General features: G+C 40.1%; 1 long non-coding RNA gene across 1 annotated transcript; it reads right to left on the bottom strand.

Annotated features, from left to right (window-relative positions):
• Positions 1 to 1855: 1855 nt before the first annotated feature.
• On the bottom strand, positions 1856 to 9706 carry LOC122459238. Its single transcript, XR_006279777.1, has 3 exons — positions 9281 to 9706; positions 6035 to 6096; positions 1856 to 4645 (listed from the first exon to the last, which is right to left on the bottom strand). It is a non-coding gene; the product is annotated as an uncharacterized LOC122459238 (long non-coding RNA).
• Between the last annotated feature and the right edge of the window lie 3725 nt (positions 9707 to 13431).

The following is a 13431-nucleotide window of genomic DNA, read 5'->3' as shown; positions in this document are numbered from 1 at the left end:
AAGGGACTTTGTCACTACATTGTGCTTGGACCATAAACCATACTGGCTTTTTACTTTGGGGTCTATTTTCCCATAAAAGGGAAGACTTTGATTTGGATTTCTATGTCTTGGAAGGAGGACAACTAGGTGCCTTATTTAGGATTGGATTTATTGTACCATTGGAGGGAGAGAGAGCGCATGTCCTGTGATAGTTCGTAAGACATTTCAGGATGTGCCTGGATGAAAAGGAGCTGTGAAAACCTAAAAGATTGCTTAGGCAAAGAACCCCCTGAGAAATAAGTTAGCTGTTGCGCTGCTCATACAGAATAAACAAGCATTGGTGAGTGTGTGGAATCCTACATGTGAAATACTTGTTTAATAAAGTAATGCAGACTTCTATCCTTTTAAAGGAGAAAAAAAATGAAACCAATCCTATCTTCAGCCTCCACTCCCTGCTTTTGAGGCAGAGGCTGGGAGTGCTGTTCTGAGGGTCCCTCTGGCTGGAGTCTTCAGAGCAGTAGCAACGGAGAGGCATTTGCTGACCTAAAAATCTACCTCAAAAGAGACTAAAAAGCATGAACTTTTCCTTTGGGGTGAATTCCTCCTCTTCCTCAGCTTCCTTTCTGCCATTTTGGGGAAGATATATTCATTCAAATAAATCTTCCATAATGTAAAAACTGATCTGCTTTATGGGAAACAGTGGGTCTCAGTAAATCATAGCCTGTCTCCACCCTGAACAGGTACCAGCTTTCTGTTCTTACTCTGTGTGCTTTATTATAACTTCCTCAGTTGTGCTGTTTGTGCCTATGGCACTTGGGGCACCATTGGCTGTGATACCACAAACTGTCCTTAGGGTCTGAGAAATCCTATGCATCCTATTGCCCCCCCCCAAAAAAAAAACAAAATGCGTGGCTCTCAACCTTCTTTAACCAATTTCCCCATTCTTGCAAAAATCCTGAGGTTAAGGCCAGGACTGGATTTCCACCTTATGTGCCCTTACACACAGCAGCTTTAGCTTCCCTCCTCCCCCCACCTACAGCTGACCTTCATGCTTTCTGTAAAAAAATGAAACTTTTAACCCACTTTTAGGCACCCCTAGAATGCTGGTGCCCCTAAGCATGTGCCTAATTAGAAATCCAGCCCTCGTTAAGGCAGATGTTTTCTCATATTCCTTAAGTCCCACTCCTTCTCTCCCACACACACACCACTTCTCTGTGGAGCTAGCTCTGGGAGCCAGAGCATTTTCTGAGTGGGGAGTGTGCTAGACAGCATGGTGCTACAGGGCCACAAGTCCAGAAGGGAAGCAAGTGGCGTGGGGCTATTCACGGTGCTGGCTGCTTCTAATGAACTGTATTGTAGACAGAAGTAAATGTCTTCACTAGAGTGTGTCTTCTCACTCCCAAGAGCTGCCACCATTTCCCCCTCAGTAGGATAGTTGTTAGCGTATTTAATCTTAACTTTGCTTCTGCTATTGTATTTTATTTCCCGAGGAGCCCCTGTGACTTCCTGTTGCTGCTTTGTTTTCACAGAACCATACCAAAGTCCCTGTAGTTTACTCAAGGTACAGTAATTTTTCTCGCTATACTTCATTGAACAGCGTCAGTAGCCTCTTCTCATAGCCAGGATCCAGAGCTCTCAAATCTAGTAAATTTTGCAGGATATTACACACTTTAGCTGACTCAGGCTTGTGGGCTCCTAACCCCCAATGTTCTACTGCTGTCTAACAAATAACTGTGTAACTCACAAGCAAAGTGTGTGTCACATCCCCCTCTCGTACCCAGTGCCCAGAGAAGATAAATTGATCCTTAGCTCAAGTGTAGGGGACTATCTTTAAGGTCTGTGACCTTGTTGATGACCTGTATTGGGATGGGGTTTATGGTTCCACAAGATAGAACTAGTTTATTTAATTCACACAGTAAGAAAATGTAATCGAAAACATGTTTTATAGTTAAATATAATCTGTAATATAGAGTGGCATGCAGAACCCCCGCAGATGTTCCACATCTCATTTGTCACACATTTCAAGTTCTTGTGTCATACTAGCAGTTCAGCGGTTGACAGAGGAATGCTTTGCTCAGGGCAATATTTTAATTTGGCTGCAGTGGGGTGGGCTATGGTTCAGGTTTGATCTGGATTGGAAGGCTCTGTAATTTAATGAGGCAGTCTCATGAGATTTTGATCATGAATGGCAAAAAACCCCGAGATACATTCATGTGAATAGGTTTTCATTGTTTTAGCTGTTTGAGATCTCTGTCAGATGAGTTGTCACCAAAAAATCAATCCAATCAGAACCAAAACTATAGTGGGAAGGCTTGCATCCAGATACTGAAGGTTAAACATCCCACAAAGTTCAAAAGGGTTTGACTATATGGTCCTTATTTGGCTCCTTTCCATTTAGTACACTGGCAAAAATTATTGCACTGAATTTTTCTTTACTGTATGTTATGTTTTGCTGCTCAAACTGAAAATTGTTTAAATGTTTTTTTTTCTAAATGTGGATTATTTCTCTAACTAAGTACCAAAAATAATGATTAATTTTGACACTAAGAATAGAAGTCATGAGGCCTGTTGCAAAGAATTTCTTTTAAAAAATAACCCTTCAAAGATTTGAACTAAGTCACCTTGTCCCATAAAACGGGCTTTTCAACCAAGGAGTTATGCAAGATTTGGCAGCAGTCATGGGAATCTGCAGAGATTATTTTAGAATAAAAATGTATTAAAAATTACAAGGGGAAAAATTGTCTATTGAGGTACAGAGTTCAAATGAAGCATGTTTCCACATTCAGATGAGTATGCATGAATGCAAACTAATAAGCAAAACAGATGTATCTATTGTGTGTCTTGCTCAGTTAAAGTGAGAACAAAGAATAAGAATTTTACCTACTTGTTAGCTATAAATCTCTCCATAAATAGGATACTTACTGTATTAAAATACCTTGCATGTAATGTTAGCATAAGATCTTTATGAAAAGAGTAAAATTCCGGTTCTCATACGGTCATGTTGATAGCCAAGATCTTAGATTCAGTTCAGTATCATGCAGATTACTGTTTTATTTGTCTAACAGTAGCGCCTAGGGGCCCTCATCAACATTACATGGGGGCCCTTTTGTGCTAGGTGCTGTACATTCACATAGGAAGAGGAAAATCTTGCCCTGAAGAGCTTACATCCTCTGTTGATCAAACCAACAACAGGTGGGAGAAAGGAGGTATTATAGGTTTCTTTATATTATGACTTTCTTAAATATTGTAGTAACACAAATGCATTTTAAAGCACTTTGGTACTCAATTTTTGACAGCCCCATAATCTTCATGTTATTTCTTCTCTCTGCATTCCAGGATCCAACTTTCTTATAGCTTAAGGATAAAAGGTAATACTTTGAAAAGCAACTGAGGTGCTTTTGAAAATAGGATTTAGGATCCCATGTCACTGAGATGCTTTTGAAAACTTTACACAAAATATCTAAACTGGAGTGCCTAAATTTAGGCATCTGAATCTCTATTTAGGCATCTAAATAAAAGCGTCTTGGTTTTTCAGAGTCAGAGTATTTGGAGCTCCCATTGACTTCAGTGGAATTTGTGGATGCTAAGCACCTTTGACAATCAGCCCACCTTCATGTAGGTGTCTAAATACAGATTCAGGAGCCTAAATTTAGACATACACGTTTTGAGACTTCTGGGCTGGCATATTTAACAAAACATATAATGGGGAGTCGGAGATCTTGTATCTGAAGGTAGAGTTTATAGTAGATAGTGTAGACACAAAATTATTTAGATTCAGTGCAGAGAAGATTGTGAAGAACTTCAGAGGGACTCACATGAATGGACAATATGATAGATGAAGTTCAGTGTTGATAAACGTAAAATAATGCAGATTGGAAGAAAAAATTTAAAATGCTCATACATATTGCAGTGTGCTAAATTAACTGTATCAACTCAACTCAATAAAGACACTGGTCAATGTGCAACTGAAGTAAAACATAAAAAAACCCCGAGGTGTTAGAATATGCAAAGGTGTTGGCTCATGTGCAGCACTGGTCACCCCATCTCGAAAAGGACATTGCAGAATTAAAGGGAGCTGAAAATGATTAGAGGTCTGAAAAGACTCTGATATGAAGAGAGTTTGAAAATATTGGGATTGTACACCTAAGAAAAGATGAGCAAGAGGGGGCATGATAAAAATATATAGAATAATAAATGGTCTAACAAAGGTAGATAGTAGGTTCTATTCTCCCTGTGTAATTAGCCAAGGGATGTTACATGAAAATAAAGTGTGATAAATTCAAAACTGATTGAGAGAGACTTTTTTCAGACAACACATAATTAGACTGTGGAACATATTGCAACATGATAATATTGAAACCAAGAATGCAGTAAGATTGAAAGAGGTATAGGACATTTATATAGATATTGACAATAGCCAGAACTGTTATAGTTCATGCTAACAAATAATTGTGGAAAGGAGAAAAAATTTCATTCTTCAGGGTTGAAACCAATCTCTACTGTAGTTTAGGATGAGACCTTCATGTTGTCAGATTATCCCACGTCTGTCTACTGTAGTGCTCCTCTGAAGCACCTGATCCTGTATGAAGAGTCTGCCTCATTTTGACTGTGGTGCTTTTCTCTGTGCGCTTGCCATAAGATCAAGAGCATCAAGAACAAGTGATGGCTGCGAGAGGGAAAACACAAGGGGGTATTCAAAAATAAGAGTGATTTATATTTAGCATATATCACACACATTACATTAAAAGAACACTATTAAAATTGCAAAGTCAAGCACTCTGAAGTTAGGACATGGCAGAATAAGGGTGCCTGTGCAATCTTAATTTGGCTTCCTTGTGCCAATAGAGAAAAATGGGAGATGGGCGCACCCATAGCATCGCAAGCAAACATAGATTAATGTTGAACCGACCCAAAGTCTAGTATATCAACATTTCCAAATCAATATTTTTTTAATTCTCCATCCTGCAACAAATGTCAATAGTTCAACTTTTCATCCTGATTTGAGATGGAAAATAAATGTTAAAATATCAGAATTTCTCATGGGATAGACATTTTTTGACCAGCTCTGTTCACAAACTCTAATCCTTGGCCCACAGGGAGCAGGCTTACTCACATGGTGCTAGCTGGGACGACAGCTGCTAAACTGTATTAAAATATTAAATGCTTTCCATGTAAGCAGTTGCTGTAATTACCACAAGGGTGTTACATGATCATGAATGGGAGGGAAGGACTCTGAGTCAGTCAAGTTTCAGATTAACAGCCGTGATAGTCTGTATTCGCAAAAAAAAAAGGAGTACTTGTGGCACCTTAGAGACTAACAAATTTATTTGAGCATAAGCTTTCATGAGCTAAAGCCCTTGATCCTAAGGGCATTAACATGTGCTGCATGCTATGAGCAAGTATGAAAACCACTGTCTTGACAATCATGCTAGGCCATTGTTTCATACTGAATGAGAGGAAAAACCCTGCCTTTGTGAGTCAAACCCCATCATTTCTAGCAGCCTCTGGCTTTGTAGGTGAATGTCTTCCATCTGGCCAAGACTGATTACTAAACATGGGAAATCTGATGCTAGAAATCGTGGTGGTGACTCATAAAGGCATGCCTGTTGGAAAACTGGCCAAAAAAATGCCAGAGGAAGGAAAAAATCAGAGAGCCAAACACCTTGAGAATGAGACACCTCAAAGATCAGGCTAAGAAAAGGCTTTCATTTCAGTTCTCATTTCAATGGGTTCTGACTTAAGCTTTCCCCATCCCATCTGGTTTCTTCTTTCCTTCATGGTTTCTGGGTTTACAGACCATAGACTCTTAGCCCAGATCCCTAGCTGGTGTAAATTAGCATTGCTCCTTTTGTCTTCAGTGGAGTTGCACCAATTTATGCCATCTCAGGATCTGGCTCTCTTGGCTTAAATGGATCATGCCGCTGAGGATCCATGGAGAAAAAAGGCTCAGTGGGCTTAGAAAAACATTTTTAATAAGCATTCCTAATCTAATTCACCTAATGGACCCAGGCAGTTCAGATAGGGATAGATAATAAGATAGAAAATATCATATTACCTCTATATAAATCCATGGTATGTCCACATCTTGAATTCTGTGTGCAGATCTGGTCACCCCATCTCAAAAAAAAAATGTTGGAATTGGAAAAGGTTCAGAAAAGAGCAACAAAAATGATTAGGGGTATGGAACCGTTTCAGAGATTTATAAGACTGGGACTTTTCAGCTTGGAAAAAAGATGACTTGAGGGGGAATATGATAGAGGTCAATAAAATAGTGACAGGTGTAGAGAAAGTAAATAAGGAAGTGCTATTTACTCCTTCACATAACACGAGAACTAGGGATCACCAAATGAAATTAATAGGCAGCCATTTTAAAACAAACAAAAGGAAGTATTTCTTCACCCAGCTCTTAGCCAGAGGATGTTGTAAAGTTCAAGACTATAACAGGGTTCAAAAAAGAATTAGATAAGTTCATGGAGGACAGGGTCATCAATAGCTATTAGCCAGGATGGACAGGGATGCAAAACCATGCGCTGAAGTGTCCCTAGCTTCAGCTTGCCAAAAGCTGGGGAGGATGGATCACTTGAGGATTACCTGTCCTGTTCATTCCCTTTGAAGCACCTGGCATTGGCCACTGTCAGAAGACAGGATATTGGGCTAGATGACCTTTGGTCTGACCCAGAATGGCTGTTCTTATGTTCTTATCAACTAGTTATATCTGGTTAAAATATTATCAATTTCAAACCACAGACAGTTATTTAAATGTATTTCTGTCCTTCCTCAATGCAATGATACCAGTTATGAGTTTTATTCTCCCTTGAGTTGTTTCAATATCAGGATGTTAAATGCAACTTTTCCTCCCTTTTGTCTATGCTGCTACAGTATCTGCAAAGAACAAGCTTGTAGCTGAGCAAAGGTAAAGAGGTTGCACTCGGGTGAGAGTGTGTGATATATCCTGAGCATTCTGCACAATTCTGGACCATTGGGCTCTGTGTACTGTAGAAAGGAACACATACCCTGATCAGAGGAGATGTTGTAGTCTCCCACCTGATTGGCTGAGGGAAATTAGATTATGCATGAAAGCAGACTCATTGAACACATTTATCTCCCATTTTCTTCTGTTCAGAGCCTGAGTGAAAGCTAACGGGAAAATAAGTGACTGTATCTTCTAGATTTGGAGGGCGGTGCATGACTGTATTCCCTTCATGATTGAATATAGTCTGTAGGTCCTTGACCTCAGTTGATAGCCAGTGCACAAGCACTGTGGTGGGGGTTGAGGGGAGCGGCTGAATCTGATTCCCAGTGGTTCCAGGCAGGGTATTCTTTTATTGTGTTACATTTTTATAAGTGCTAGAACAGAGGCAGGCTCAGATGGCAGAAAGCTGGGGGAAAGCATGAGGCAAGAAAGAGGGCAGCCTGAAATGCCAGAAAGGTTTAGAGTTGACCAAATTAATTTCACTGCTTGGCTCTCTCCATGGTTAGCATAGGGCAAGTATTCCCTTTGATGAACTCAGAGCACTTCACAAAGATTAGTATATTAGCTACGGAGCGGTTACATTTCTTGCCAAAAGTTTCACAGTCAGTGGCAGTGTGGGGGAACAGAACACAGGAATCCTAGCCATGAGTTCTCCTTCCTGGCTCACCACTGGCCTGCTGGGTGACCTTAGGCAAGTCATTTCACCTCTCTAGACCTCAGTTTTCCCATCTGTAAAAGGGGGAGAATGATACTGACAGCCTTTGTAAAGCACTTTGAGGTCTATTGATGAAAAGTGTTATACAAGAGCTAAGGGGTATTATTCCCTCGAATGGGTTCTTCCGCTGACTCTGTCTTTAATTAGGAGAGGCATGTAGAGCTGGGAAGAAGACTCTTATTTACCATACTCCTTACACTCACTTTTATTCCTTACACTAATTGGGCCAAATTCTGCCAGAGATTCTCATGTGCAACCCCACTGACTGTGATAGGTTGTACTGACTGCAAATCATGGTGGAGTTTGGCCCGTAGGGTTTAAATTCTCCCGTGACCCGGTCAAATAGGAGGTAACCTTTTATTTCTCATGATCAGAATTAAGTTGACTGAAGCCCTAGCAGACTGAAGAGAAACATCAGCTGCTGCTCTCAGACAGAGAGCAAGTGCCAGCAATTCCCTGAAGTGTTCTGTGATTTGGGGGTGGGGGGGAAACGGGACCTTTTTTAAAACAGCCAAAAATGCAGTTTCATTTTGGCTTTTTGACTCTCCAGCTCCAATTCCCATAAGTCTGGCAGTTTTTACAGCAGGTTGTTATCTCTGATATTGGGGGAAGTAGAAAGAGAAATGGTTGGAAAGTCCCTTTTTAAAGAATGTACTGTTATGATTTTATTTAATTGCTTATATTTTTGTATTAATCTTTCTGGTTGTTAGAGATAAGGCTGCAATTTAACATCTTCCCGCAATTGTCCTTCCTCGCAAGCTCTCACCTGCTGTGCAAGCTCTTTTATCAGACCATTACCAATGTTGTGTTCCCAAGGAATTTCCCACTTCTAGCCAGGTTGCACAATATCTCCTGAAAATGTTCTGGGGGTGGGCAGAGGAGGTGGAGGCTAAGGGCTGGAATCAAGAAATATTGTTTTGCATGATGTATCTTAAATTTCGCCCTGATCCTCCCCCTTTCCCCAATCTTGTTGCCTCCTTTAAAAAAACACCATGTTACTCATACATCATAATTACCTGCCCCTCCACCCCTACAATAACCCCCTTCCTTTGTAAACCACAATAAGGAATGTCTCTTACTTCTTATTTATAATGCAATTCCCCCCCCCCCGTTAGATTACCATGGATAGTGTGATTCCCTTCATCCATGTGGTTTATAGTAACTATCTGTTTACAATAAGTTAATTAACTGCAGAGCATCTGCCAGCTGATGGCTGCAAACTAGAATGGCTTAATCAGTTAGAGAGGTCTTCCACTTTGAGTCTGGACTCACTGGACCAAATTCAGACATGGTGTAAAGCAGGTGAAGGTCAATGAAAGTCAGCATTGCCTGCCTGAATTTAGACAGGTATATGTGCGCCTGACATATTACTATAGCTGGACTGGGACCTTGGTAATCCATAAAAAGCAGGCATACTAGCTGAGCCAAAAGCATGCTTCTTCTTGGTTAAACCACTAGTAATCTTGCTATGAGCTATCTGAGCACTGGAAGTCTGGATGTAATAGGAACAGGCCAGGATTTCTTATTGGCAAGGCTCCACTGAAGTTAGTCATAATGGCCCGACCATTTCATTCTCTCCTCCCACTTAAAAAAAAAAAGAAAAAAGGACTCACTGTCTCCTTTTTCCTCTTCCTTTCTTCTGCTTAATCTCACTTTCCATCCTTTCCCATGGGAAGCTATTCCATGCTCTGCTGAAGAGAACTTTTCTGTTCCTACTCCCACGATGGAGTAAGACAGGGAGGCCAGAATACTGTGGCCTCAGGAACAGGAAAGGTGCTGCAGCCTCTGCCACTTGCTAGGGCAGAGGCAGGTCTACACCAGGACTCTTAAGCTATTTGAGGAAACATTTTCCTAGAGATTTGTAAAGGAAAGGCCTTCATTTATTAAATCACAGGGGGCACTGGGGCTGTGGAAGCAGTAGCAATATGGAAAATGGGAGTGTGGTTCATAACTGAGTGTTTGAAGGAGCAAGTGTGATCCTAGAGAAATGAGATGCTGGAATATCATGTGGGGACAATAAGCTTGAGGCATCCAGATTGCAGCTATTAGGGTATTTGTTCCCCAGGCCTTGGGGGAGAAAAATATTGATCCCAGGGAGAATGGAGGTGGAGGTGTAGATCCCCCCCCCCCCCCGCACCCCTACCTCCCACTTCCATCCTTTTGTTTAATTTATTTTTAACCTAACAGAAACTTGGAGGAAAGAGACTTCAGTGTTGAAAAATTTGTCTTTGTTTCTGACAAGTTATGCTGGATCAGAGAAGTCTAAATCCTGATAGGAGAAAGACACACAGATCTAATTATCATCTCATGAGAAAATCTACAGTTAAAACTGTCCAAGTTTACAAAGGAATCAAAAATAAAGTGTCCACAGAGGAGGATGAGTAGAGGCACAGACAGCAAAGAGACAAAGTAGTCAATAGACTTTCCCTAACAGGTAACTTTTATTGAGAGAATCTTTGGGACAGAGTTTGCATTTTCTTTCAAATCACAAACATTTGCTTTTAAAAAGTCTTCATGTGTTTTTCATTGGAAACTTGACCATGTTGGGATGGAGTAGCTAGCAATTGTAAATCGTCTTTCATCTTCACAGTTCTTTTTTAATCTCAAAATAATTAATGACCGATTAATTGGAAGTATAGGCTAGTCTGGACACTCTCTAAGGACTTGTTAACACATGGAGCTATTTAGGAATAGCTGTTGAGGAACAGATATTCCTGAATAATTCCGTATGTGAATACTCTTATTCTGGAATGTGAGTGCCTTGCTCCTGTTTAGTTCATTGGTTCAAGTTAAACAGGATGAGGCACTCATATTCCAGCATAAAAGCATATAATATATAAATATATTATTATATAAATATATGAATTAATATAGTTATTATGTTATTAATATTAATATTAATCATATTGCTTTTAATTTTTATTATTTTATCATTTGTCATTATTATAATATATTATTATATAAATATATTATTATTATTATTATAATTTTACATAATATATAAAAGCATATAATAACATTTACCATTCCTGTGGTGGGAAGAACACCTCAAAAGCCCAACACTGTGGCATTTAATTTCAGAAAGGGGAACTATGCAAAAATGAAGAGGTTAGTTAAACAGAAATTAAAAGGTACAGTGACTAGAGTGAAATCCTGCAAGCTGCATGGACGCTTCTCAAAGACACCATAATAGAGGCTCAACTTAAATGTATACCCCAAATTAAAAAACACAGTAAAAGAACTAAAAAAGAGCCACTGTGGCTTAACAACCATGTAAAAGAAGCTGTGAGAGATAAAAAGGCATCTTTTAAAAAGTCAAAGTCAAATCCTAGTGAGATAAATAGAAAGGAGCATAAACACTTCCAAATTAAATGTAAAAATGTAATAGGAAAAGCTGAAAAGGAGTTTGAAGAACATCTAACCAAAAACTCAAAAGGTAATAACAAAATGTTTTTTAAGTACATCAGAAGCAGGAAGTCTGCTAAACAACCAGTGGGGCCCCTGGACGATCGAGCTACAAAAGGAGCACTTAAAGACGATAAAGTCATCGCAGAGAAACTAAATGAATTCTTTGCTTCAGTCTTCACTGCTGAGGATGTTAGGGAGATTCCCAAACCTGAGCCATCTTTTGTAGGTGACAAATCTGAGGAATTGTCACAGATTGAAGTGTCACTAGAGGAGGTTTTGGAATTAACTGAGAAATTTAACAGTAACAAGTCACTGGGACCAGATGGCGTTCACCCAAGAGTTGTGAAAGAACTCAAATGTGAAATTGAGGAACTATTAACTATGGTTTGTAACCTATCCTTTAAATCAGCTTCTGTACCCAGTGACTGGAAGATAACTAATGTAATGCCAATATCTAAAAAAGGCTCTAGAGGTAATCCCGGCAATCACAGATCGGTAAGTCTAACATCCATACCGGGCAAATTAGTTGAAACGATAGTAAAGAATAAAATTGCCAGACACATAAAAGAACATAAATTGTTGGGCAAAAGTCAACATGGTTTCTGTAAAGGGAAATCATGCCTTACTAATCTATTAGAGTTCTTTGAAGGGGTCAACAAACACATGGACAAGAGGGATCCAATGGACATAGTGTACTTAGATTTCCAGAAAGCCTTTGGCAAGGTCCCTCACCAAAGGCTCTTACGTAAATTAAGTTGTCATGGGATAAGAGGGAACATGGATTGAGAACTGGTTAAAAGACAGGGAACAAAGGGTAGGAATAAATGGTACATTTTCAGAATGGAGAGGGGTAACTAGTGGTGTTCCCCAAGGATCAATCGTAGGACCAATCCTATTCAACTTATTCATAAATGATCTGGAGAAAGGGGTAAACAGTGAGGTGGCAAAGTTTGCAGATGATACTAAACTGCTCAAGATAGTTAAGACTAAAGCAGACTGTGAAGAACTTCAAAAAAATCTCAGAAAACTAAGTGATTGGGCAACAAAATGGCAAATGAAATTTAATGTGGATAAATGTAAAGTAATGTACATTGGAAAAAATAACCCCAACTATACATACAATATGATGGGGGCTAATTTTGCTACAACTAATCAGGAGAAAGATCTTGGAGTCGTTGTGGATAGTTCTCTGAAGACATCCACGCAGTGTGCAGTGGCAATCAAAAAGAAAACAAGATGTTAGGACTCATTAAAAAAGGGATAAAGAATAAGACGGAGAATATCTTATTACCCTTATATAAATCCATGGTATGCCCACATCTTGAATATTGCGTACAGATGTGGTACCCTCATCTCAAAAAAGATATACTGGCATTAGAAAAGGTTCAAAAAAGGGCAACTAAAATGATTAGGGGTTTGGAATGGGTCCCATATGAGGAGAGATTAAAGAGGCTAGGACTTTTCAGCTTGGAAAAGAGGAGACTAAGAGGGGATATGATAGAGCCATATAAAATCATGAGTGGTGTGGAGAAAGTGAATAAGGAAAAGTTATTTACTTGCTCCCATAATATAAGAACTAGGGGCCACAAAATGAAATTAATGGGCAGCAAGTTTAAAACAAATAAAAGGAAGTTCTTCTTCACACAGCGCACAGTCAACGTGTGGAACTCCTTGCCTGAGGAGGTTGTGAAGTCTAGGACTATAACAGTGTTTAAAAGAGAACTGGATACATTCATGGAGGTTAAGTCCATTAATGGCTATTAGCCAGGATGGGTAAGGAATGGTGTCCATAGCCTCTGTTTGTCACAGGGTGGAGATGGATGGCAGGAGAGAGATCACTTGATCATTACCTGTTAGGTTCACTCCCTCTGGGGCATTGGCCACTGTCGGTAGACAGGATATTGGGCTGGATGGACCATTGGTCTGACCCAGTATGGCCATTCTTGTGTTCTTAAGTGTTCATATTTGGAATTATTCAGACATAACTATTATGCTTTAAATGTATACATCTGTTTCATGTACTGCACCCTGGGTAATAAGATGCAAGGACTCCATGCTTGCAGTGGCAGCATTAGGCACCTACAACCCAAACAATTGCAGGGGGCTCTGAGGCAGCAAGGGAGTCCCCTGAAACCCAGATCAAACCCATGAGGGTCTTCCGTTTGGCCCACTGTGTGTCAGCTGTTCCATCTCCTTCCTTCTGGGGGTTATGCATAAGGACTGCCCCTCTCCCCAGCTTCAGCTCGGGTTTCTGGTGGCTCTGGCACCTGTACTTCCCTGCCTGGTCCTAGCTTCAGCATTCCCAGGCTGAACCACCTTTAAGTGCCACACCGCACCCCTACCCACCAGCTTGGTG

This window comes from Dermochelys coriacea, chromosome 1 (genome assembly GCF_009764565.3).
Source record: "Dermochelys coriacea isolate rDerCor1 chromosome 1, rDerCor1.pri.v4, whole genome shotgun sequence".
Taxonomy (NCBI): domain Eukaryota; kingdom Metazoa; phylum Chordata; order Testudines; family Dermochelyidae; genus Dermochelys; species Dermochelys coriacea.
The sequence above is the reverse complement of the archived record's forward strand: the minus strand, read 5'-3'. Positions and strand labels throughout refer to the sequence as shown.